At 41.5% G+C, this 26,037-nt stretch overlaps 1 long non-coding RNA gene across 1 annotated transcript in view; it reads right to left on the bottom strand.

Annotated features, from left to right (window-relative positions):
* The window catches only part of LOC134421678 (uncharacterized), a 32,498-nt gene extending 8,514 nt beyond the window's left edge, over window positions 1-23,984 (bottom strand). Inside the window, exons 1-3 of the long non-coding RNA XR_010028660.1 lie at window positions 23,747-23,984; window positions 20,098-20,338; window positions 18,982-19,141 (exon numbers count right to left, since the gene is read on the bottom strand). This is a non-coding gene — a long non-coding RNA (uncharacterized LOC134421678). The remainder of the gene's footprint in view (window positions 1-18,981; window positions 19,142-20,097; window positions 20,339-23,746) is intronic.
* Between the last annotated feature and the right edge of the window lie 2,053 nt (window positions 23,985-26,037).

Raw genomic sequence — 26,037 nt, 5'->3', positions numbered from 1 at the left:
GACAATTTCAGCTGAATCAGGGCTGTTCTTTGGGTAGGGAGTAACCTTGTCCTGGTGTAACCCCAGCCAGCAGCCAAGCCCCACACAGCCACTTGCTCACTTCTGGAATAGCAGGACTGGGGAAACAATCAGATGGGTAAAAGCTGGAAAACTCCTGGACGGAGATACAGGGAATTTAATAGGAATAGTAAAAGCCACACAGGCAAGGAAAGAAAGAACATGGAATTAGTTTAACACTTCCCATGGTCAAGCAGGTAATCAGCTGTCCCTGGGGAGGCAGGGCTCCATCACACCCAGCAGTTACCGGGGAAGGCAAACACCATAATCCCAAATATCCCTCCATTCCTCCTTCCTCCCTCTACTTTAAATTCTGAGCATGATACCAAGCCAGTCATTCAGAAATGTGAATGTGGCTGAACCCTCATCTATCTCCTTTTCCAAGATGGTACCTGTTCAACAAAACGTCACCTTTTTGCATTGAGTACTTCTGCAAAAGAACTTAAAAAAACAAAATTCTTGAAGAAGCCTCTATAGCAATCCCAATATATGAATGTTGGGTATTATTTTTATCACTATCTTTTTCCATAGGAGCTTTATAACAGCACTGCTCCTGTAGTTCATGGGCCATGTGGTGGCCATGCCATGTAGCAGCAGGAGTGGCTGGCTGTGGTTCAGAGCTCAGTCCCCTGTGGGTGGCTCTGCTGGAGCAGAGCTTGGTGCTAAGATGGGGAAAGGAGTTTTGGGACTGTCAACCCTTCATGTGCCAGCGTGGGATGAGAAGCACTGATAGCTGGGGAGCTCCCTGCACTCTGCTCCCCAGCAGAGGCACCGTGGAGGACTGGAGAGAGTCTCCACTGGATGGAACTCCAGCTGAGTTATCCCAATTCAAGCTATGAACCAATGCTTGCCTCTTGTCACAGGCTGTGAGAAACCCCTGCACATGCAAGCTCCAAACAGAGCAGTGATAACTTGTAAAATGAGTCTTGACTCATTGTGTACATCCATATCTCTGGCACTGATGGTGATGCTAGAGAATCAGATCATTATTTTTCTTTTTATACACATGCAGTAATTGTGTGCTACTGGCCAAGAAGGTTACAAACATATTCATTCATTTTTTAATGATCCTTCCTCAGAATGGGTAGTGCCTGGGATCTTAATGAAGGCCAGTATTCCCTTTGTCTCACAAAAAATTTTTTGTGGTTTGTAGTATGATCACTAAGAAGGATGGAATTAGTAAAATTACTGTATGATTAAGAGAAAAGCATTCTAGCCTTTTCTACTCATTAACAAAGGAAGACTCTGTATGTAAAGAAGATTGGTTAAAAGTTTATATTTCTTTTCATGCAGACACCACAGGTAAGGAATCTGAAAACTGCTCAGCACTGATCAAAATAAGAGCTGCCAAAAGTTGAGAATTTGTCCTGTAGAGAGAAACACCTTTCATCCATCATAAATCATAAATATTGAAGACATACAGTGGTTTTTGAAACAAGAGTTCTTAATAGTATTAAGGACCTACTCATGCAGGACCCATGCAAATGTATGTTTGCAAAAAATACTTTTAATTTCAGAATTTTCTCCTCAGACATTGTGGTATTTTCTGGCTATATTTGTTATATTCCGAAATTTTTTTTAACTCAGTGTAGACTTCTGCATTTAAGATGAGGCCCAAGGACAGAGCCTCTTATTCTCCTGTGCTGTGTGCTATGACTTTTTACTTACTAGAAGTGGGTAGAGCTTTTCTGATTATATAAAGGCAGCTGTGTTTTTTGGCTTTCCAGTGGAAAGTCATTCTCAGCTGTAACTGTGGAGCAAATGCAACCTGCACATAATAATGCTGCTATGTAATTTATTAATCTAAAATGTTCCAGCTTACTACAGATACCCATAAAATCATATTGGTAAATGCACAGGCTCTGAAGGGCATATTATACAGAAAAGCTATACAGTAGAAGCTTCTGCCTGTGAAGACTTAGCATAACTAGATAATGTGCTTAATAGCATTTATTCATAAAAGGCAGGCTCTGCTCTGTAGTTTCTATTTTAGAAATAATTTAGCATGCATCCAGGAAAGTTGAAATATCCTAGCAGCAAAAAACCCCAAACCAAACCAAACAAACATGCAAGGAATTGAGATCAATAATGTCCATATTTTTGAACATGAAATAAATGTCAATGTGCTACCTTTAGGTAGGCTATCTGTACCTCCTGCATCTGTTTTCCTAAAACTCCAGATCTACCCATTCAGCAAAATGGCACAATGGACTGGTGAATGTGTTTGAGTAGCCATCTTACACAGGTTTACTGAATTTCAGCCTGAAAAGGACTTCTGTACAACACAGACCCTAAAATCTCAAATGATTTCACAATCAACTGTGGAACTTCTGATCAAGGGCAACTCTCTGGACTTTCCTTTAGGAAGACACCCAGGCTGTAAAGGGCAAATGGCTAATCCAGATTGAATCTGAGTCCACGGCTGCAATCACAACTGTGGTGAATGTATGGGTCACTTACAGTCTGTGTGTCTCTAGTTTGCACAGAAAATACAGAACTGTGCTCCCACCACATCTGCCTTGAACTCATTTTCTCCCTTTCCCTGTTCCCATAAGCCCATGGAACCCTGCAAGTATTTGGTGATGTATCTTCAGGGCTTCACAGTGTAATCTGGAGTACTTCTGCAGAGCACTGCTGGGCAGCAATAAGGATACTGATTTCTGTTGCAATCTCCCAGAATAACACTGAGAAAATCACTGGAAGGTGGGAATTGCTAAAGGAACCCAAAGGAGCTGGAAGCTGTTGAATATCAGGGATAACTGGTTATATTTGTTTCCTGTGGCTGCCTCTGTCTCACAGTCTACCGCAGTAGAAATGGGATTTAGTGACAACTCCTTCTAACATGAGCAGAAATAGTTGATTGTAAAAACAAACCAAATTAAATATTCAGTAATAAAATGATCAAGTCACTAAATAATGCATCCAGCTGGCTCTAGTGCTTGACCTTTGCAAAATTCCTTGGAGGTGAAGTGCAAACTATTTTTTTCCCTGATGGTGTATTCCTGGGGAAACACTGCTATGAGAACTCTGTATTTCACAGAGAATCAGCTCATTTTTCAGCTTTAATTATCCATGTTCTTCAGTGGGTGGCCTTCTTCTTTCTTAGTAGGTACTGAATCAATACCCTGGCATAGTGCTAATGGGCACTGTGCTACTTGAGGTGCCATCTTTCAGAAAAGAGACTGAAAGCAAGGTCTTGTCTGTTTTTGATTTTCCTGGCTCTCATGACATTTTTTCTTTTTTTTTAACAATAAAGGTGTTAGCATCAGTGCCTTGGCCAGGGTCCGAGACGGATAATTACATTCTGTCTCCCTAAATTTTGCTTTGTGCAGTTTTAATTTAATATGGTGCCTTCTCCTCCTGCCCCAAGTTGTTTTGTGTCATTGCTGGGCACTATTAAATAACCTCCATATTTCCCCTGAGACAGCTGCATTTAAGCTGGGTGTGAGGCAAAGCCTGTACATGAATTCTGTGAACCGTTCCCAGAGAAGCAAACACAAGCTCACTTGCAATTATTACATGCCAATATTTACCTGGACAAACTCCAGCTTCTCTGCTCCCCTCCAGTAGTTTACATTCATTTGGAATTTAAGCACCCAAATGAAAACAGCAGCTGTAGGGAACACTGTCCCTTCTCATGAGGTCACAAGGCTCATGCTTGCAAGGACGTTTGCAGCAGGCAGAGTAATTTTATCCTCTGTATGAGAACATAAGCTGCTACAAGCAACCTTCCTCTACAACAACATGTGGTATTTAGCCATGAGCTGCAGAGGGATGCTGGGCAGGGTTATCCTGTCTCAGTTGTGTGGCTGCCTTCCCATTTGTCCCTCTTGGAGGATCAGTTTGTCATTCAAGGGCAGCTGAACAGGTCCATGAGCTCCAGGGCAAATGCTCCATGTGCTATTGCCCGTGCTGCTCCAAACACTGCACGCTGAATACTTCCACAAAACACTGTATCAGTACCTAGATGTAAAAGCATCCAGGGGACATCCACACTGGACACAATTAATCCAGAGAAGCAAAAGGCATCGATATAACGTGGTTTTTCACTGGCATAAAGCTCTTTGTATGTAGACACTGCTGCTCAGGACTGAAGTCAGTGAGGAAGGCAACACTGTCATGAGATTTTCCATTTGTGTGTGCTTTTAGGAGCTGTAAGAGCTGGGGCAGGATCATGTTACAACAGCAGCCAGGAGTGATCTCATGGCACAAATCCTTCAGAGGGTGTAAATCAAGGGAGGCAGGTTTCCATCAGCTTGACTGAAAAGTAGGTTAAAAACAAGTATTACTTACAGAAAATTTCAGATGCAAGCTGTGTAACCAGAACCATCCAAAACAGGCTTATGGCTAGAGCTTATTAAATATTTTTGAATGAATGTATTTGAAGTCTTAACTTGAAAATAAAATCATAAGAGCATAAGAGCAAAACTCTATTGCTATAAATCAGCAAGACTCCACTGATTTTTCAATTTACTATATTTGAGTAATCTTAACTATGTATTATCTCACTCAGCTTTAAAACATTGCCAGAACTGCAGGCTTGCAGGCTTTGAGGTTGTTTAATGATAGTATTGGTACTCTTGCTTCCATAGTTTTTTTCTTTTTTTTTCTTTCAAATACAGTGTGCTTTTATTGTTTAATTTAAAGCTATTCAGCATTCTTCCTGCATTCCAAAGACATTTTACTTGTAAATCCAACAATTTGGACCCCAAATCACCACCATCTGCTTATTTATAGCATGATCCAGCAGTAAAGGGAATCTCTATTAAGCCCTTAATGGAAATCATGTGACTGTGCAATGAACTTGGTTTACATTTTCCTGATGGAAGTGATACAGTTTCTTTACTGGTCCCTATTAATATTTCGTGATGTTCTGCAACAACAAGAACATTATATAGCCTTAATTTTGAAACCTATCCCTTCACCTGATAGTAGCTGTTGCTTTATCAAGTATGTAGTGTGTGTCTGGTCCTGGCATGCCATTAGGTGTCAGAATGAAATGTCTTTCTAGATTTGTTTTATTCATTCAGTGTCTGAGGGGGAAGGGGAGCTGCTAAGTATGTTGCTTTTCAATATGCTGAGCTATCCTTGATGTGACCCTCAGAAAAAAATCCTTTAACAACAAACCCCAAACCAAAATCCTGCAATACCAGGGTTTCAGTGGTGCAACAATGCCAAACAGCTGAAGAAAAAATGAAGTCAGTCATTAAAGCAGAAATTAAATAATTGAAGAAACCTGCCTTGCTTCAGTACCAGCACTAAGAAAAGACTCCAGTAGGTTTTGAACTTGCATGAAATTTCTGATAAACTATGATCCTGAGGGACCTGACAATAAAAAACCCTTAGTTCAAAGAAAGTGTGTGGGAAAGAGCAAAGTTGTCGACATCCTACTTTGGGTGAATCACTTTCCCTCTAATGAGAATACATCTCAATGGCAGAGCAGTACAAAGACAGAATTCTGCAGCTCTCAGAGTTCACTCCTGGCCCTTAGCATGCAGTAAGAGGTTTTACTTTAGAACCTTTTTTTAAATCTCATTGTTGCAGTAAAACTATCCCAACATTCTTTAGCTGTCAGAGCTCACTGCACTACAGATAGATACTTTTTTCCTACCTTAGATACCAAAGATACTTTATTGGTCTTCATTGAGATGTATGGCAAGTGCTGCAAGTTCCTAGCACAAAACTGATATATGCCATATTCAACCCACAGATAACGTTCCTAGAGTTTACTGCTTCAGTTTGATACACACAATTATACTAGAGGGTAAATGAAGAAAAATTAGGCCATTAACAAGTGCAGTGTTTTAATAGTTATGTGCTGATGTGCCTCACAGATACGTATTCTGTCCACAAAATTGTTAAAGTCTGTAGGGTTATGAGACTTTGCCCTGCTTATCCCATTTGTCACTAGGGCTTTATTCCTGCCCAGCACACATGAGCAGGGATTTGTGCATGCACATTACAGGTCTACAAAACAAGTATCTGCATCTGAGCTCTCTGGCTACGTTCTCATTTCAGCCATGGGGAGAAACAGCCATTTCCAGATTTATCTGCTCCTAAGGTAGAAATTGAACCAGCACAGATGGGTTATGCTGTAGCAACAGCTACTTATATCCCTTGACTATGGCAGTGTGCACACACTGGCCCTGAGACACATCCAACCTCAGCCTCTGGCTGAGTTCTGCATCACTTTGAAAAGGGTGCAACCCACTGGTGGTGCTCTTTGTAGGGCATGTTAAATACAGCTTCTCTTTAGCTCTGTGTAGAATGACTGGGTATGAGGGCAAATAGCAGGATGTCAGTGGGAATGAGGGGGAAACCAGGCAAATCTGTGCAAAATGTGGCACATGCTGCTGGAAGAACACACACCTTGCATCACTCAGGTGGTGGGCACTTTACAAAGAGACCAGTTTGGGTGAAATCCTGATTCAACTGGAAGCAAATGCAAAGCATGCAATCCTGAATAAGCTCAGGACTTCAGCCTTTTCCTGAAGAAATGGCACATTCCTAATAAAACTAGCACAAAGGAAGCTCTGGGGTGCTCTTTCAAGGAATGTCAAGAACCTTAAGCCCATCTCAATAGCTCACTGTGATGTTCATCCCACAGAATGTAACAGGGATCACAGACTGAGGCAAATGAGAGCCTCAGTCCTGGGCTCTCAGAGGGCTGATGAGTTTCAATCCTCCAGTGAGAAAAGAGCTGCAAGCAGCTCTCCCTTCCATCTCTGAAATGCATGGAGAGAAAATAAATCATTATTTTTGCACTACCTCCCAAGGAAAGCAGCAGGTGCTTTTTTATTCAGATGACATTTTTCAAGCCCATCCATAGTGTTCCTGCTCTGGCCACAAATCAGTGGCTGCTTATGAGCATTTTGACAATTCTGCCACATCCAGTAATAGCCAGTGGTGGTGGGTAGCACAAAAGAAAAATGAGGTTGTGTGAATTTGGCCAGCCAGCTAATTCTGAGCTGTGTAACAGTCAGCAGGAAGAACTTTTAAGTGGTGTATGTGAATATGAATGTCAAAAATACCTGATCTGTGTGCAAACTGTAGCCTGACACACAAAAAAATGTATAACCTTTAACTCCTTTATATACCTGTCAGCCAGCTGTGCCAGGGAGGAGTCTACATGCAGTGCCTGTGATGTGTTGATTCTCTTTTCAGGTCATCCAGGGTTTGTATCTTTTATTCTAAATGTTAGAAAATGAATTGACTACTACCACAGCACTCATGTAAAAGCAACATATCAGATCTGAGTGAAACAGATAACAACACCTTTCATCAAATGATCCCAGGGGTAACATGCATCTTATTCACAATAGTTCCAGCCCTGCAACAAATTCTCATTTAAATCTATACACAAGCTGCTCTGCTGAAATCTAATCATATGTGTAAGCCCTCTCAGAATCAGAGACTAGCACTGAACAAGAATTATGTTTGTCTCTGCTGATAACAAGACTCTGTAGGGGGAAATACAAAAAGAAACCCTGTTAACTCCGTGAATTCTTTGAAAAAATTTCAATGTCAGACCCATGTTTTGTCCAAACCAAAAGGACCATGGTCCCACTCTGTCTGAAAGTACCCCAAGATATTTAATGACATAAGATATGCAGGATTTTCTGCATCTGAGAAGATGAATATTCTTCTGGGAAAGTCTGAGCTTTTAAGTGAACTCAACTGGATTACTAATGCTTTAGCAAAGCCAGGGAAAAAACCCATTATACAAATGAGGCATAAGAATAGAAGAAAGAGTGCCTGATGTCCTGAGAGACCCCAATTTTATCCATCATAACCAGTGACCTCAGAGGCAGAAAACTATGTAACATGCCATGATAAAATTCAATAACCCCACCTTCCTCCAGAGTGTTTTACTAAATTGCTGGGTTTCAGTGTCTGTACAGGTGAATGCCAAAGCAAAAGAAACCATTTTATTTTATTAAAGAAGAGTAACTGCTCTTGTAAACATATACAAAATGAAAAAGCTTTCAATCTCATTGTCATATAGCCTGTCAGATAGCAGTGGTTGCCAAGTCATGATGGCATCAAAAATGCATCTAAAACATGCCACAAGTGTGAGAGCAATCGATACCTGACTGCATAGCCTGTCTCATCACACAGTTGAGATGTGGAGAATTTCACCAGTCTAAAATTTTGGTTTTGGTCAACATCTCCTATCAGCAGGAGAGTACAAGTTTCAAGAGTTGATTTGAAATGTTAATGCCCTTTATGCTCAGATCTAGCCAATGCCACATGGAGTCAGACACACAGTCCTTCCTTCCTTCCTCTCTAGTGGCAATTGTCTCTTGCTGGTATTGCTCCAACAGAAATAGTGAGGAATGATAAAAAGCAAATTTCAGATCTAATTTTCCCTGAAGTTTAGGGAAGTTCCAAACTGGATTCAGACGTGACCCTATGCCAACATTGCACCAAAGTAAAACTTGAAGTGGGATTTATATGTTGATGGTTTTGAAAAATTATCACCATGGAGGTCTGCTTGCAATTTCTTTGGCAACAGCTAGCTTTATTAAGCTTCTAAAACCCCATACTTCTAAATATACAAAATAATAAACAAATGATAAAAACCTTACTAATGTGCATCCTTTTCCCCTTCCCAAGTGTACCCCTTCCAGCAGTTTGCAAGCAGCATGGAAATATCTGTCTGATTGTTCTAACAGGCTATAGTGAAGCAGCAAAAACCCCAGACAGCAAAGCTGAGATGCAGTGTGCCCTTCTGTTCCACTGGCACAGCAGGAGGGGCATTCTTACCAACCTTATAATTCAGTTGAGGTAATGCTTCTTAAATACACACCCCCTCCAAGGCAGTCATTTATCAGTGTTATCAGATAACTGCTTATTTGGAGCTGTTAATGACAATACAGTTGTCTGCCAAGAGTACTAAAGCTCCTTCCTTCTGTATGAGTGGAATTCAGCAAATTAAATCTAGAGGAAGAGATCTAACCTCTGATGGTCTTCAGGGGAAACTTTTCCCTGTCTTTCCTAAACCAGTAAAAGAGCCCAAGCTGTGCTATTTGGCAGCTTAACCTCAGAGGAAGTGCAAAGTAAAGAAATCTCTGAAAAACAAGTAAGTTCAAACACATACGACTGCCAAATCCTCTTCACTTGGAATAAGTCTTAGGTAACAAATCCAACCTCTACTTTAAGCTGCATACACCATAAAAAAACAACCCAACCTGATGAGAAAATCTTGAAATATGAAGTGAAAAACTGTATCAATATTTTACTGGAAGTCTAGGCCTATTTTAATGTCACTTAAGTGATCATTTTTAAAATATTGGGCTTTAGGTGGTGAGAGAATAAATGGACCAAAATTTAATCTCTCCACCTACCTGGTTGCATTTCAGAAAATTAAACTGTACCATTTTACACTGATGGCTTTATAATCCTGTGTTTCCATGAACTCGGAAGTCTCCTGTGTCCTTGGAAGAGAGAACACTTGCTCTTCACTCAGCCAGTGTTGTGGACACACTCAGCAAGCACTCCCAGCTGTTAGCGTGGCCCTGCCAGGCTGCTGCGCTCTCATGCAGGTGCAGTGCAGACACTCAGCAGCCCTCAGGACAGAGCTGCTGCTCAGCCCAGCCCAGCCCAGCCCAGCCAGCAGGAGGAGGCAGAGCTGCCCCCACGCCCCTGGCTCATTCGGGCAGTCCCCTCAGCAGTCAGGAGCCAGGCATATGGAGGCCACTCTGGCTCTCCAGTCCTCTTTCCCAGCCTGATACCTTCCCTACAAAGTGTGCCTAATGCTCCAATTACTGAGGAAAGCCATCTGCTAGATGGGCCCCAAACAAGACAGGAGCCCACAAGTCCCAGGGTTGATGGCCAACATGCTGCCTCCATCTTCAACAGCTCTAACACACACACAGAATGCAGAACCATGGAAGCTCTGTTCTCCTAGCACCTCTGCTCTCAGGATTATCAGGTTCCCTTCCTTTCACCTTGCTAGGGAAGATGGGAGCAGCCAAAAGCTGGCAGCAATCCCACCAGGAAGTCCCCAGTGTTCATGGAGGTGGTACTGAACAAATTTGGCAGGTCCATGGAAGCAGAAGTAGATCCTTCCATGTCTACCTCGATGCTGGAAGATCCATTCCTGCCTCTGCTTCACCCTTGGGAACATTCACCCCCAGTCCACTGTGCCCAGCAGAGCCTGGTCCTCCCACTGCCCTGTTGTGGCACTTCCCAATCCAGCATGAGTGCCTTCAGAAGCCTGAGTGCCACCAAGGATCGGTCAGGCCTGCCACATTTTGGTTTTCCATCCTACAAAGTCTTTTAAATTTTTCTGCATTTAATAATCCACATACCATGCCCTGCTTTCAGAATAAAATCCTTTTGATTCTTTCCATCCAATTGACAAGATGAGGGGATCTTTTTCTTAAATATATAATTTAACAAAACCTATATGGAATATGTTCACTTGTTTCAGTGATCTGGAAAATGTGCTTTGTCTTTTTTGCAGAGAATGTGCACATTTCAGATTTCCCTTAAGCTTTTGTAATTTTTTCTGATCTTGATGGTTTTATTTTTGTCAGCCTAGCTGATATCAACCAAATGAGAGAAACAATTTGAGGGTGGCTTTTGTACAGGAGGTAGCAGAGAAGAAAACCAGCAATAAAATTCTGGTAATTTCTCATTTCATTGTAGAGACATGTTGTGGGGATTTGCATATTCTATATGTGAAGCAAACAGAGCTAAAATCAGATGATATGGCAAGAAAGGCTTGAAATGCCTTTCAAGACTTCAGATGTAATGATTATTAAACAAACCTTTCCTAGGAAGATTGCTCAAAGCATCATTTCAGGCACCTTGAGCATGGTGTCAAGGCATTTCTAAGAATTGCTCAAGGCTGACACACTGAGCAGAGGTTTGTGTGTGAGGTATGTGCACACTACAGAGAACGTGCACATGGCTTATCAGTTTAGCCCACAGATATCCTGGTAGAGAAAAGCTAGTTCCTGCAGGGCTCATGGCATGCTGAGAGCTGCTTTCAGCATTTCACCCAAGCCCAGCTCTGCATCCATCAGCTGGCCTCAGAGTGCAAGGGAAGATGAGAAATGAATTAGAAAGATACAGCTTGTAATGGCTGAGTCATAACACTAAATGCCTCTAACTCAAGCTAACAGGGTCATTTAGAAGGGATGACTTGCTGTGCATCAGCTGAAGAAGAGAGGAAATTCTGGGTACTTAACATTTTAGAATAATACTCAGACTTTCCCTTCAGCTGCATTTAGTGTCTGAACAAACTCCAGGGCACAAACTCCAGTGCCAATTTAATACAGGCTTCTATTTGCAGAGACTCATTAACGTTGTGCACAACTGCTTCAAAAAAAGGTTAAAGTCTTGGCAGAAAGCAGCAACAGCAACTATTGATTCAACTCTAGAAACTCTCCAGCACTTAGACTGAGTCCTACCAGCTGGGGAAACATTGAGGCATTAAGCAGAGTTTTAAGCAGACTTCAAAGGGCTGCAGGCATGGGCAGGTCAACATTGTGTCCCTGCAGTCAGCACAGTGTCCCTTGCTGTGCCAGCTGGTGCAGCCTGCAGGGCAAAGCTGCTGCCACCCCAGCTAACTGCTCTCCAGTAAATCAAATCTGCTTATATACTTTCCTTAACTGCATGCTTTAGTTCTTTAGAAAAAGCCAGAGCTTTAAAAATGAGACACCACCATTCTGTACTAGAATAGGCTTATACTAGGCCTTATTCTATACAAGAATACTATGGATTTCTTCTCTTGTAATTCCGTAGGATGCGGGGTTTTGACTGTTTCTCCTTTTGCAGCTACTTGGGCTCATTTAAAAATAATTCTGTAAAATATATAGGAAAATAAGCACTGAAAGTGTGTTCTGTTCATTTGTAACATCAGTGGCTTTAGAAATAGCTTGGAAGAACTCAGGAAAAGCCTTCAAGTCAGTTAAAAATTATCCAGAAACAACAAAAAACCAAAACTGTGGACCTGGAGAAGCACTGGCACTATGCAAGTTTTGATCAGTTCCTGGGCTTGATGGCCCAGGCTCACCTTTTATTACCTACATCTTGTCTTGCTTCAGACCTACAGTGTTTATTAGAGACCTGCATGTTATTCTACCAAGATTAAGAGCAGACATTATTTTCTAAGCAGTTACTGAAACAATTTTGAGGATGAGATCTGGTATGAAATGCTTTTTACCTCCCAAACTTCTCAAAGCACTTTACCATTCAAATGTAGTGCTGCAGATGGCTCACACTTCACTGCTCAGCTGTACCCAGATGAGGACCAGACAGCAAGAACCTTTTAGTTTTTCCCCCTTAAGCCTACATAAATATTTGGAAAAAGAATTGAAGTATACCTCTCTCCATTGAAATGGGAAGGGGAATGTTGGTGGAAAGAATTTAATTACCAGAGTTGAAATTTGACAGGGGGAGTACATCACACTTTCTGGTGATATAACATTCATCTGCTCTGAGTGCTGCTCTGCATACAGCACATACAGCAAGCAGCCTGGAGTGCTGCAGTCTGAAATCTCTGCCTCTCCTAACACATTCCTGCAGCAGGAAGGCTGGTTGGGAATTAACACAACTTAGCATGCTTGAAATCCTTAATTATCTAAGGGGATGGGGGGGACACTAGGGGCCTCAATCCTTCACCTGCAGGGCAGTGAGATGAGAGCTGTGTGCCCTGTCTGCTTCTTGGCCCTGCCATTGCAAAGCCCCAGTGAAACAGCTCCTTACCAGGAGCCAGGAAAGCTCAGACATGGAATACCCTGGTGGCTGAAGGGCTCTCAGAGGTGCAGAACTGTGTTCTCAAGCTAAGGTACAGCTTAGTACCTCATCTCATGCCTGGGGGTACCTAAAAGTGTCACTAAAAATTTCACCAGCTTTATTAATTATTTATGTCCCCCAACTCCAAAAAACTCTTAACTGGAAACAGTGGCAGGCAGTGAGTTGGGCTTGCAGAATTATTGTTAGAATAATTGAAGAATAATGATGATGCAGGGGATCTTGAATGATCACTGGGTTTAAGTTCCTGCCCCCAAAGAGACTCAACTACACCTTACAGCACTTTTGGTGAAAAATAATCTAAACTGTTCTTAAAGCCTTTTAGTCCTGGTGAGACCACCTACCTAAAGAAGTCTATTTCATCATCCTCACTGTCAGAAAGCATTTCTTCCACTCAAATGCAAATCCTCTTGTACTGTCCACTGCAAAAATGCAAATGCATGTACTAAGTGCATTAGTTTGGACTAATGTTTTCTTTAGAAGAGTGGAAGAAATAGGTGTTGTCTGGTATTACATTTCTGGAGAAGGGCAAGAAAACATGGTATTGGGAAGAGAAAGGCAGGCAGTTGAAGCATCAGGCAAAAATATGAGTTATTCATGAACAATTTTTTTGTTGAGTGAATGAATGCAGATTTGATGAGATTCATAAGTAACATCCTGCAGGGTCAGCAGGGAAACCCTAATTAGGCAGGATGGCCTTCCTCATTATTAATTAGAGTTATGTGCTTGATTAAAGAGCTGCAATTCTTCCTAGTACTGCAGGAGGCCAGCAGGAAGCCCTGCAGCATACACTCAACCTGTTTCTGCCTCTCTTGCACACACAGGCACACACCAAGTGTGTGTGCCTCTCTTACCGCATTATCCTCCTGCACACAGACACGGGGTGTGGGACACCTCCACCTCCCTCCTCGGCCTTCCCAACAGGTGCTGCTTAACCTGTGCCTGCTGCAGAAGAAAGCAGGGATGATGTCCTGTTCTAGATGAGGAAGAGGCTCTTGAGCGTGCTGTGGTCAGCTGACAAAGGGGGAAAACCAGAGCAGTAGTTGTGTGCAAATTAATAGCTCCAGCGCTTCGTAACACGTCTCCAGCAGATGCCACAGGTAATTATGCAACTGAGGGCTGTGCATCTGGGAGCACTCATAAAATGCAGCTTTTATCTTGCTGCTTCCAGCCCATGTCTGGTAATGTATAAATAATGTTAACAGCATCCACCCAGACAGTCAAAGATTGGATGTGCACTGGGTGTATGCATGCCTGGTGAAATACAGATTTTGCTGCAAACTTGAGATATGTTAGAAGAAGGGAAAAAAAGGCCCTTAAAATACACACCTACTGAGGTGATACCTATAAGTTACAAGAACACCTTTTTAGATAAGAAAAGCTGGGTATTTAAGGACTTTCTGAGTGTCCCTTTAGGCAAGCAGCCTTCAGACTGATTCAAGATAGGTTATGAATATGGGGTGGCAGCTGCTTGACATGGGTCTGGCTCCACACAGCAAGCTGACAGCTTCATATCCCAGGACACTTCAGCAATGTGACAGCTGGGATAAGCAGGAAACTCACTGTGCAGCAGTATAGTTAACAGGAGGATCCTCTGTCAGTGGGGCCAACATTATTGGAAAGATAGATAGACGCCAGTAGGCTTAGGAAAATAAGCAAGAGGTCAAAATTAATTTTTGCTGCACTTGGTTTCCCATACATTCATCTAATTCTTCCACATGTGCTTTGTACATGTTCCAGCCACACCAAGTTGCTCCACAAATGTACATAAGCATAAGCTTATCCTATTTTATTGCCCACAGATCATAGACACAGTCTTGCAACTGAGAATGCACCAAGTGTGTTGTAAATCCCATCCAAAAATATGGTGACAAAATGGATAAACAAAGGAGTTTTGAGGAAGGCATGAAACAAAACCATGTCTGTGGAGGAGCTAAAACACAACTCTAAAACATGAACCACTGGTATTTCCCAGAGGCAGTCACAATGGAGGGCTGCTACAGCTACTTTTTAGCTTTAGTTTTGTTGTTCAAGCTTGTCAAAATGAGAACAGCACCTGAGAGGAACAATTCTGCAAAGCAGGTGAACATCTTTTTGTAAGTGAATTGCATTTTGAAGATGGCTTTAGGTGCATTGAAATAAATCACATTGTAGTTTATTGACAAATGTATGCCATGTAGCAGGCTGACAGTGGCTACAAAACTGAGAGAGATTTGATTATCTATAAATAATTCCTCATTATGTGTCAACGTGAGGAAGTACAGACAGAAACGTGAGCTGAATAGAGGAAGGAGATCAAAGGAGCTGAGCTAAATATTCAAATGCAACAATTTGATAGAGTAAGGGAGCAGAAAATCAAAAAACTACCTACAGTGATAGCTGATCCTGGGAATTGATGGTGGTCATACATTTTTACTGTTATTTTCCTGATGATAAAAATGCTGGGTTTTAATCTGAAGTTGAAACATTGTACTGCTTTTCATTTACTTTTTTCTAAATTTTCAGTGGAAAGTTGTTTTATGATGCAGCTTTTATCACTTAATGTAAAAATACTGAAAAATTTTTGCAACTCTCTGTTATAAAAAATAAAGCTGTTTTGCCACTGAACAAAGGGAAAAAAATTAAAATGGGAAGTATTTTACCAATGCTTTGTAAATAAAAATGTGCCATTTGGCATATCATCAGTTTGTGTTAGTACACAGTCAGTGTCACAAACAAGAAAAAACAATCTGACAATGGAAAAACATGGAAAAAAACCATTCCCAAGCCTCAAAATAAGGAAGAATGTTCATTCTGAAGTAAGATTTACTAAAAAACCCCTCCTCCTTCTGAACTTTCTCTTTCACATGTATTTCTCTATACTAGAAGAAAAATATACATTTTAACTGCCAGCATTTCATGCCTCAGCAATTCTTAAATTTGGTTGGCTTTCAAAAACAAAGCCATGAGAACTGTAGGAAGAACAGGCTTTAATTATTGTTTTACTTTTAACAAAATGCAGTCTATTGTATCTCTTAGTATCAAATTCCTAAAAAGTACTCACCCTATCACAAGGCTTTCTATACAATTATTCATAGAATTACATAGGCACAAATATCAATACACTGTGAAGCTTAATTTTATATTGTGGCACAAACACTTTCTAAAATAACTTTCTTAAATAGATTTTTTACAGCTTCATACCCATGACCAATACCCAGGCCATTCTATGGTTCTATTTTTTTAGCATAAGTGATTGAGTAATTGAATGTCCTAAAGCATGTTGTGAATGGTAAGCTTTCAAGGGTGGACTAAATCCAGGGACAGTTTGTATTCATTCTGGTAAGAACTAGTAAGTGCATCACAATTTCAGATTACTAAAACCCAAGGAAACCCAAGTCATGCCCATGTTCTGTGATTCAGCAGATCAGAGAAAATATTAAGAACCTCCCCCTGGGACTGACATCTGTGGATATGCTCCCTGTAGGAGTGAACTGAGGGTGCCCTGGTTACTGATTTCTCACTACCAATAGTTTTGGCCCCCAGTCTGTCTTTGGCATGGCAGAAATCAGTAGGAACCTGTTGTTTCTTTAAAAACCCTCCCTGTGGAGTGTTGGAAATTGAAAGGTTCTTGCTGTAGGTGCTAAGAGCCCTCAGTGTCCTGCCCTGCCCTTTTAGGGGTGATCAGCAGCAGCAGCAGCAGAGACCTTTAGCACCGAGCTTCTCTGGGATGCAGCAAGTTCATGAATCCCCAAAAGTCCCCGAGGAGCAGCAGCTCTGAACCTCCCAGGGAGTGCAGTCAAGTGAGAAGCTCTGCTCTTTGCATGCAGGATTTGAATTTCCAGGGCTCCCTGACAGCCCCTAAATTCCTGCAGGAAGCAGTTGCCTGTGTGATGCTGCTCTGCAGGACCTTGGAGAGCAGCCTCTCTCAGGCTGTATTGAGATTAAATAGTAATAGAAAAGGAATCTCTGACAGTGGATACCAGTTTGAGTTAGAAAAGCCCTTGCCAAAATATGCTTTCAGAGTAGGCACAGCACATATATTATTGAAAAGTTTTGTTTCTATATAGCATGCCAAGTTGGCAGAAATGCAAATTTGAAATTTAGAAGGGATTGCTAGGGAGCTAGTCAAGAAGAAGGAACCAGAGAGGAAGAAATTAATAGTATTTGTTTCTTTTAAAGAATAAATCTTGAGTTAGTTTTCTTTCTTATGACAATCTTACATTATTCATCTGTCTTTCTAGGTCAGAAAATAGGAATAAATTTTATGTGACACTCTCTTGCAATCCAGTGATAGAAAATGGACTCTCACAGAAAGCTGCAGTATTTTGCTCTGCTCTCCTGGCACACAGGGAGATGCATTTTAGGGCCCTTTGTAGTTTGTGTGCCTGGCAAGATCCCTGTGTCTTTTTGAGAAGGGGAAAAATAAGAGCACAAAAATGATACAGAAGTAAAACTAAGCAACACAGACTCTACATCAAGGATACTATTTCCCTAGGGAAAACTAGGATGATTTTTCATCCTCTTTGGATTCTGTCATCTTTTTCAAAGTCTCTGTTTAACACAGAACTGACTTGAAGGACAAGCACTAAGGCTATCAGAATGCACTGCAGCAAATTCTCATCCACTGCTGAGAGAATGAGGAGGGGGAAGTAGGGCTGACAGAGCTGGGATTTAAAAGAAAACAAAAATCCAAACCAATACTTTTATAATAATAAAAAAGGAAAAAGCAAATGAGCAACATCTGATTACTACAGAGAAGTCACTGATTTAGGTGAAAAAAATGTCCAAGAAACTTTACCTGCTATTCTCAAAAGCTTTTGTTCTTATTATTCCTCCTTTCTATACAAGGAGAAATAAAATTAGGCAGCCTTTTCCACCTCATGGAAATAAGTTGTAGTTCAGACTTCAAGAACTGATAATCCTTTCCTACTTAAGATGACCACAGCCAGGTATCATTCCTGTGCTTTATTATTATGTATAAGAGCAAATTCTGCAAGACTAAATCTGGGTTACTGGCTCTGGAGAATTAGTGACAGTTGTCTACATGTTCACTCTGTAAGCAGAGTGCAGGAGAGCATTAATAACATTCTAAGTTAGGTCATGAATACTAATATATTTCTGCAACATCACACAAAAAGCCTACAGCATCACCAGAACCTCAATCCAGGTGTGCAAGTCTGTCCAGAAAAAGAAAAAAAAAAGAAAAAAGATCCAAGCACAGTTAAGTCCTTTCACCATTTGTCCAATTGTCCAATGAAGATTCCTTTCATGCTGATGTAGTTTCACCACAGGTCAGACACATTTTGAGACACAATTAGAGTAAGTTGTTGCACAGGATTCAGATGTATAAAAATAGTTAGGGATATGTTTTTAATAGAATTCTCAGTGCATGGCAGCAAGACACGCTGTCAGTACCCTGCCTTTCCACTCTGTGCATCCATAGAAGTAAGATAAATAAATTCCTGGCTCAGGCATGAAATCTGTCTTGAATTCATTACTGGCTATGCCTGAAGAGTCTGCCAAGAGGTAAGTATTAGGCTAAAAGTTATAGGAGATACTAAATCCAACAAAGGATTCAGCTTGTGAGACAAGTGCTGTAGTGGCATTGTAGTGATTTGACTTTAGATGAGGCTCTTAAGCAGAACTTTAACACAAAAAGCAATTTGTGCATGAAAGAAACATTCACTCTTTGCAAAATTGCTTAAAGAAAGCTCTGCCACTGAGGTCATTGATGCCTGACCTCACCATAGCAGGTGTTTATATTACAACAGCAGCATCAGGAGTGTTTTGTTGTTGTTGTGGTTTTTTTGGTGTTTTTTTTTTGTTGTTGTTGTTTTTTTTTTTTTTTTTTTTTTTTTTTTTGTTTCAGCAAATCTAAGTCTGTTTAGCTTGTGGTAGTGAGTATCCAGAACTATATACAAAGCTCCTTCACATGTCAGTTTGCTTTAAATACTTACAAAATTCTGATTTTATAAGAAGGGTAACAGGTCACCAGAGCACTTGATAAAATAGCAATGATAGAAAGCACTGCCTGGTTCCACACTTCCAGAATTGCATAAATTACACAATTCCCATAATAAATGGAAGGAAGACTTAAAACTGGACTCACAAAATCCCCACTAAAGACCTGGCTGAAACCCAAACACTTAGGAATTTCATGGCCTGATGATTACTCACCCAGTTACACTTTCAATTTTTGACACACAAACAGCAGAGCTCAAGAACACAAGCCAGAAATTTTGGCACTGCTGTGGCAGTTCGTCCTCTCTCCCCAGCTGATCAAGTTCTGCTTGTCTTGATACAGACTGGAGAGAGCAGTTCTCTCTCCCCTGTGCACCTGAAGAGACAGACAGGCAAAATATTAGACAGCTACAGATGCTGAAAGAAAAGCAACTGTTCAGTCAGCTCTTCAGGGTTTTTTCAAGGCTTTGCTTGTAGGACAAAACTGATGAGAATATCTGACTATTATTCAAAAAAAAAAAAAGGCAAAGAAAATTGGTCTGATAGGAGCACAGCTAAAGCTTAATCTATTTCTGTAGCAAAACAGAGGCAAACTGCTGATAATATGCTAGAGCAGCACAGAAATTTCTGCTAATCTATTAAGAGGGTACAAGCTGCTCTTCTGGCACAGTGAGGGCTGACATCAAACTACCAGTCTGACATCCCTTATTGCTCAAATCCCTCACACCCCCTGTTCTGCCTAAGACAGGCACTCGTCACTGTTAGTGCTCCCAAATGGCTGACACACCAGAGCAGGCCACATCCTATTTCCCTGTTTTCTTTTCAAGCCACAGCACAAAACTCCTCAGTCACAGTCAGTGCAGTGGGTGCATGGGGCACGGTTTCATCACAGCAGGAAAAGCTTTTCCCAGCCAGGCTGGCTGAAGGGTTCTGTGGGTGGCAGGAGTTGGTGCCTCCCATCCCTATGACAGCTCAGCAGCTGCCTTGTTTTGTCCTGTTCAAGCAGGCAATGCTGCTGAGGTTCACAGCACAGATTCAGCATTCAACAGGGGAAAAGGCAAAGCCCTACAAGTTTCTGCTGATGGAGTAATAGCATAGCACTGCTCTGCACCAGAGCAGCATCCTTTCCATGGGGAAACCAAACCTAACTAAAGAAATCTCTTTTTAAACATATCCGACTCAAAGACTAGGCTTAAGGGTAAAGTTAGTACGGTGCTGAGGTTCCAGGTCACAACGTTCCCTTGGGAGAACACAGAGATTTATTGGAATTTCCTATCTCCATTCACAACCAAAAGAATAAACAAGAGAAAGAAAAAGGATTTCTTTCCCTACCTCATACTGCAGGCACTGAGTCTGTTCCTTCCATCGGCAGTGTACTTCCTCAGTGCTTTCCTAAGTGTGCTGGAAGAAGAGAATTGCAGACGGGCACTCTCCTAACCAGGTTTACCAGGTCCAGGGAAATCCATCAAGATGTCTGTCCGTTCCCAACATGCTCCCTGCACTGCAGCTCCTCCAGAATGAAACAGAACAGCTAGCAGGAAGATCTACATGTTTTCCATGTCATTTTTTAGGCCTACAAGATGCAAAAAATCTTGGTGAGAATCTGTCCATGCTAAGACAAAGACATAAGCAAGAATACTTTCCAAAGGACTGTTCTGTCAACACACCACAGGTCATGATGAGAAAAGGAGAAAGGGAGAAGCCACAGAAGAACCTGCTGTCACAGGCTGCAGGAGCCTTAGTGTGGGGAATAAAGTGGAGGCCCTTGTCCACAAGTTGTCCCCTTTGCTACTTTCAGAGGCATACTTTACTGGTGTGCTCCCTAACTGTGTGTCTTAATTAGCAACTCTGCAGAGTACATTAAGCGATCTGTCAGGTCGTCTATTGTGACTCCACAGCTGTTGAATACAGAACAACCAGGGCACACAGACAGAGCCATGTTGTCCTACAGAAATTAAAGCACGTCAGTGGCTTTTTTCCTGCCTCTTTTGCAGCTGACATCCCCAGTCTAAGTGGTGCCATCTGTTAACTGTGTGGTATACATGTTTTCATGAAGGACATTAAAAGAACTAAACTAAATTCTACTCAAAGTAGCATAATATTGACACTGAAAGAAGACCCTGCAGTGCACTGGCATCTTGTATCCAAGGGACTTCTTTTTCAGAGTGAAGCCAATGAGCAGGGGCTGCAATGCAACTGTTGAACTTGGCAAACCCTTGAAGCGTTTCCAATCTCCTGCTCTGCATCATTCCAGTGAGACATTTACCTGTGCTGCCCCTGCTGAACTGCACTCTTCCATCTGATATACTGCTCCACTTTTATAACATGTGCCATGGGAGTACTTGAAAAGAGTAGATGGCCACCAAATTCAAAGCAAGGTCTGCTCTGCAATTCTCCTGGGAAAAAGTGAATGGTTATCTTCTCCCCATCTGCTCTCCCCTCTCTCACTAAGCTTTCTACTTAACACAATTACATGCAGCATTTGACAACAGAGCTGATAAATTATGTGCTGCTTGAATTGAAAATGTGAAGGATAATAGGGATAAATATCAATGCATTCACAGATGACACAAACACATTTCATCACTTTCAAGGCTTTTTGGTTCTGCTCAGGAATGACTTGCATGAACCAATTCCTGAGTGCATTGTCTTAATTCTCTAGAGGAAAAATGGACTATGCCTAAGACATAGATGACAGACAAGAGTAAAAACAGTGAAACCCCCACAAGTCCCAAAGGGAAAACAGCCCAGCAAGGCAGCAGTAGGATGCTGCCATCAGAAAAAAAGAAAAAGACTGTGGGGTTGCAGGACAGGTTTGTGTTTCCATTTTTCCCCCTATCCCTGAACTTCCCGCTTGCAACTTTCTAGTGCCATGTAGGGGAAACATGCATCTAGCAGGGGATGGAAAGAGGTATGGAAAGAACCACAAAGTCCTGAAGCCTCTCAGATGGAAACACACATGCTCTCCTCATGCTTCTCTTGCCCTCTGAACACTGACATGGCTGTCACAGCTTTTGCTGTCTAGAGGCAACCAGTTGCCTTCTATAAATGTGTCATTTTCTATTGAGTTCTGTGCAAATTGGAATGAGACAATTCCAGACATCTTTAAAGGAAAAATGGAAGCATCAAAAAAAATTATATACTCCTACTAGCTATGTGTTGATCCAAATTAAACCATATTTATGTCTTTGAGAGTGAAAAAATGTATTATTTGTATCATTTATTTATCACATAAAAATACTGTGGGGTATATTTATGGCACGAATTCTTTAATTTTGAATAAATGAAAAATATTCATAGTATTAGAGTTGAAGCTGAGCAGCATAATAAGGCATTAAAGTACACTTTTCACCTGTTGACACCTCTTTTTAAGGCTAGAAATTAAAATGTTGAAAATAGAAAGCATCGATATTCTTGAAGGTTATATCCAAAAGGCTCAGTAACAGGATGTAAGTGGAGAATTAATGTCATAAAGAACATAAAAATCTCACATTTTTAGATGAAAAAGCTTGGAAAGCAAATGATGCACATTTGTTCATTACGACTTAATTAGCACAGCCTGATATTAAGGACCAGCAGTAATAGTGAATGCAAATTGAAGACTGCTTGTGGGTATAGCTACACTTAGATATATCTGTATAGATATCTCTCAAGTAATTGCCAATATGATAAGTGCTGAAATAAAGACTGTTGAAATGCTTCTGGGACTTTAGTGAAGGAGTAATATCTCCTTTTTAAACCTTGCTTCAAAATAACTTTCGCTATTTATTTCTGAGGAAAAAATTTCTAAACATAAGTTTGATTTAAATATTTCCTTAAATTTCCAGTTTTTCTTTACTGAGTTAGGGAAGAGAAAGGAGGAGGACATTTTCTGGCACTTTCTGCATTTCTCACTTGTATTTATTAAGAAGTGAAAGGTACCTAAGTGTTCATAGGTACCATGTACAATTAAAAGTTGTTTAATGCAGGGGATAAATTAACTATAGACTATTTGACATAGGTAACATCCTGCAGATGTAAAGGCAGCTAATGACCCACAGTGACAAGCCTGCAATAAAGCTCTTTGAACCAATGCAGAGGGCAGCAGTGCAAACCACGTCACCACAAGTGTCATGGCCAGGAGAGCTGCAGCTCAGCTGTGCAGACCAGGGCCACCTGCCTGTCCCTCAGCCCTGGGATCTCAGGGCTCCTGAAACTCTGCAAGCAAGAGAGACTTCTGTACTATTCACCACTATGTGTTAAGGATTATTTAACCCTTGTTCAGTAAATATACTGCACAGTGTTTTTCTGATAAAGGTCAAATAGAAATGACAGGAAAGTAAATGACAGAGCAATCCCCCTCTGTTGTTCTGCATTAATATTCTCAGTGCAAATCAGACATCAGACAGTGCAGAAATAACCACAAAGTGTTAAACAAAGCTCATGCCTCTCAAAATCTGAACAGACACTTTTCCCAGACCTTACATGCAGCCAGTTACCTGATTCCCCTTGCTGGTCTGCTCTGGATGCTTTGGTGCCATTTTAATATTTTACTGGAGCTGGCAGTAACCTACTTCAAATGCAAGTGACCCCAGAGAGAACTATGGTCAGAACATGGATAAGTAAAGAGAATTTTTGCCTCTTATGAGTTAAGTGACATAGTCTGGCAGAGAGATGGTGGTAGAACTTCAACAAGGAAGATCAGAACACAATTATGCACGGCCAGAAATGTATTCAGTAATAATCCATCATGCTGTCTCTGGCTGCTTTGCATGCAGAAAGATCATCTGCTTTAATCTTCCCCGTTTCCAGACCCACACAGAGCATCATATATTATGCAAAAAGGTACTCTGGGTGGCACCATCGAGCTCACCACTGCAGCAGCTCTAAAGGGTTTTTTGTGTTTCCCACACCCTCCCTCACCAAGGCTATACTAGGCATCCCCTTTCAGAGAAACATTTTAAAGTGTTTCTGTCTCAAAGGAGAGGTTCTTGCTACTCACTGTTTCTCCTCATATCCTGCAGCCACACAGAAATCCTTGTTCCCTCCTGCTCACACACATGCTCTGTCCATCACTGCCTTTCTCCTGTGCTGCAGAAAAGGAACCAGCAGGATGCAGACCTTTCCATTCCCTCCCACGTGAACAATTTAGTAAATTCACCCTGGATGGCTCTTGGGAGAGGTTTTTTCTGTTTGTTTTTAAATCAATTTCTCCTGGACACAGTGCAAGTGTGGTAGAGAAAAACAGTGTCCTTCAGCAGCATTCAGAGAGTTTTCACCACTAAATAAAAAGCCTTTTCTGCAAGTGTCCTGGATAACAGTCTGTGCTAAAAGGAGGGGCCAGAGAAGGACAGTCTGGGCTCATGACAGGCTTCCCTCCCATCCACACTCCTGCAGCTGCAGAGATCAGGGACACATCCCTGTCTGCTCACAGCAGGCTTGGGGACAGACCCTCATGTGTACTAAATGGTCACAGTTCCCTGAGAGTGCAAGGCATTGCACCATGCTACACCTGGGGAGGAGCTGGCCTCAATTCTTGCTTCTTTTTGTTTGGTGCCACATACATTTATCTGACATATGCTTAAAATTGCTTGTGAGAGCAGAGTGCAGCTTCATTTTCTTCCAGACAAGGGGAGAGGAGGACTCTGTGCCTGGCTCCTCGGAGGCTGGGATGATTTCTGTGAGGGCAGAAGGGCTGGGAGCTGCCCCGTGGGTGCCTTGGTGCTCACCTGGGCTGAGTGGCAGAGCCTTGCCAGGGGCTCAGGCTCCCCACACCTCCCCTGAAAAGGCCAGCCTGACTCAGGAGCTGACTTTTCCTCTTGTTGTTGTGCTAGCAGGGAGCTAAAGGCTCCCGAGGGGCTGTTTATAGAGAGTGCTTTTGAATCTCTGCTTCAGCATAGACAGCTCCCATTTAAAACTGAGGATGGACCTTTTATCAAAAGATGTGACAGGCTTTCTTAAGGGTAACTGTCACAGGTGGAGGTATAAAAAGAATAAAAACTCCCTTTTCTCTATTGTTTCAGTTTTTCTGTAATTTTACCAAGCATTTAGAGGGTGAGATAATGCCAGGTACATCTGTCTTTGGCGTTTTTAGGTATGTATCATCTTGGAATCTAAGTGCTCAGGCAATATGTGATAACATCCTGAAATACTTCCACCTCCTCAAGCTTCTCTCTCATTTTTCTTTTATTTAATCTCAAATGAGTTCAAGTAACTTCTGATTTTGCATTTATCTAGATCAGAGGTACAGAAGAAAAATAGACTTCCATAATTTAACAACTGGTAATAACATTACGAGTAAAATTAAAATCTCTAAATCAGGATGAGTACTGAATTAGGAACAGGGAATAAATGATCATAATTTTCTGAGTATAAGAAGGTATTCCAAATGATTGCTTTGAAATATTACCATTACTTTTTGTGTGTATCCTCTGGTCACAGAGGGGAGTATTTCAAAGCCTAGTTGCCCTTAAAATTATACCAAACAATAAATCTACCTGCACATAATGATCAAATGTCAGTGTAAAATCCCTACAAAGGGTTTATTGTGCCCTCACATGAGGAACCACTTGACTCCTAAGCAAAAAGAGAAACTAACAAGCCTCCAGAGCAAATTCACCCCCACCCAAGCTCCAGCACATCAATATCCCAGCAAATGCTGCTAAGATAAGAATATCCAGTACAGGTTTAATTCCACAGACCCCAAACTGCTGTTTCCAGAGTGCAGAACAGACAGTAGCTTGTGCTTTAACAGATATGGACATTTCCCTGATACTGCAAAGATGACTGTCATTCAAAAGGAGATCAGAGTCCCCTCCAAACTTCAACTGTTTCTCCCCAAGGAGACAATCAGACATGAAAACCTCAGGGACACTGCAATAAATACCCCTCACAATGAGTAGAAAGCCATGCCCTTACTAAGAGAGTGAAATGCTGTAAGACATACAAATTTAAAAATTATGAGGCCAATGCATGAGCCTTTCCCTTTTTGAAAGGATCTTCCCATTTTTTTCCCCTCAAACACAGGGAAGAACAGTGATTTCCCAGCAACATTTCCCTGTGGTACACTCTGTGTTTGGCTGGCCTGACAACTCACGTGGAAAAAACCCTAAGGTAGAGAAAAGGTTACTTCAGTAAACATGTTTGTGTTATACTTGGCTTAATATGGGCCATTTTCTTAATTTTAAGAAAAGAACAATGGATTAAAATAGGTGAGAGTAGTGAGGAAGCCCTTCATTTATGCTCCACCTCACTCTAGTCACTCACGCACCTCTCAGTCAGCTCTCACCCCAT

The sequence above is a fragment of the Melospiza melodia genome, chromosome 9, assembly GCF_035770615.1.
Source record: "Melospiza melodia melodia isolate bMelMel2 chromosome 9, bMelMel2.pri, whole genome shotgun sequence".
Taxonomy (NCBI): Eukaryota; Metazoa; Chordata; class Aves; order Passeriformes; family Passerellidae; genus Melospiza; species Melospiza melodia.
The sequence above is the reverse complement of the archived record's forward strand: the minus strand, read 5'-3'. Positions and strand labels throughout refer to the sequence as shown.